Genomic DNA, 1824 nt, shown 5'->3' on the forward strand with positions numbered 1-1824 from the left:
GACTTCCTCTGAATCAAATGATGGTTCTGGCTCTAGCTTAGGTGTTGATGATATCAATGATGGTGATTCTCGAGACTCTACTAGCTCTGTATAAGTCTCTACACATTGTTCCACAACATGATCAATTCTTAAAACCTCTAAGGGTTGTCTTGACAAAGGTGGTGATCCTTGAGATGCTGCTTCCACAACACAGCTCCCTACACATTCTTCCATATCATCATCATCAACACATACATCAAAAAATAAACCAACATCTATGTCCTCAATAGGAGAATCAATAACAAGAGGATCAATAACTTCACTTGCAGTTTTAAGTTGATCTACCACATCACATTCATCATCTGAAAATTCGATGTCACTATAACACCTTATAAAATTTTAAGGTAGATCTGAAAACTTATTTACCACTACATTATCAATAAAATCCTCATCTGAAAAATCTTCATCTTCATATATATTCAAAAATCTACACTCAACCATATTAGTGTCACAGGATTAGCCGAAGTCTTTATTTTCATTGACCCCCACTAACCTTTGTGGAAAAGGAACCCTTAGTGAAGGTCCTGGGAAAGACTGAACTCCCTTTTTCCCAAATTCCCTTTGAGCTTTTGGAGGAGGTCCAACTTGCTTATCTAATGTTGGTGTGATTAACCGTTGAGGGAAAGGTACTTCTGGCCTTTGGGAACTTCCTAGAGAAATGGAATTGAGTTCTTGTGATCTTCTATTATTCTTCTCCTCAATTCTAAACATGTCATTCTTCAGAAGTTCTTCATGATTTTTGCCACTTCTCAACCCGACATCATCACACTTTTCATTGGATCTTGACTGTGTAGGAGGGGGATCTTCTTTAAACCATTTTGAAACAATACTATTAAGCTTTGCCCCCAAATGTTCGAACTCCTCACTCTGTGACTTGTGAATTTCAACATTTTTAGGTGGTTGAATTTCATTTTGTTTGACAAGCTCTCTTACATTCATGGTTTGCACTTTTTGAATATCTGAGGGAAATTCCATCCAACTTTTGTTCGACCATTCATGGAGGTTCAATGTCACTTGATCAATTAATGAATAAGCTTCATCTACACTTTTGTCCATAAAAGAACCTCCAGCTGATGAATCCAATAAAGTCTTGTCTGAGAGAGAAATTCCCCCATAGAATATGTGTAAAATCAACCATTTTTCAAAACCATGATGAGGGCACTGTCTTTGAAGACTCTTGAATCTATCCCATGCTTCAAATAATGATTCTCCATATGCCTGAGCAAAATTTGTTATGCAATTCCTCATATACACCGTTCTACTTGGAGGGAAAAAGTGATTCAGAAATTGCTTCTCCAATTGTTCCCAACTTGTGATGCTTTGAGGACAGAGAGAATATAGTCAAGTCCTTGCTTTATCCTTGATACTGAAAGGAAATGTCATCAATCGAACTGCATCTGCTGATACTCCTTCACATTTCACCAAATCACAAATCTCTAAAAATATTTCAAGATGCAGATAAGGACTTTCTGATACTTCTCCTCCAAATTTGTGACCTTGTATCATGAAAATTATCTCTGGGTCTAGTTGGAAACTTTCTGCTTCAATTTGAGGTTGCACAATGGGAGATAAAAATCTTGCGGAAAAGGGTGTAGAAAAATTTCTCATGGGCCTGCTTGACATGTTAGTGCTCATGGATATTCAAGAAGAAAAAGAAAATTATCAAGGATCAAAAACAAGAAATAAAATGCAATATGAAAAGCAAGAAAACGAATGCAGAATTTAAATTGCAAGAAAGAAAGTGCATAATGAAAACAAGAAAGAAAAGATAAATGGAAAAAGAAA

General features: G+C 36.2%; 1 non-coding gene across 1 annotated transcript; it reads left to right on the forward strand.

The window, feature by feature from the left end:
- Positions 1–1183: 1183 nt before the first annotated feature.
- Positions 1184–1289, forward strand: LOC122044575. The gene has a single exon (XR_006129609.1). It is a non-coding gene; the product is annotated as a small nucleolar RNA R71 (small nucleolar RNA).
- The last annotated feature ends 535 nt before the right edge of the window (positions 1290–1824 follow it).

Source organism: Zingiber officinale, chromosome 2A, assembly GCF_018446385.1.
Source record: "Zingiber officinale cultivar Zhangliang chromosome 2A, Zo_v1.1, whole genome shotgun sequence".
In the NCBI taxonomy this organism is placed as follows: domain Eukaryota; kingdom Viridiplantae; phylum Streptophyta; class Magnoliopsida; order Zingiberales; family Zingiberaceae; genus Zingiber; species Zingiber officinale.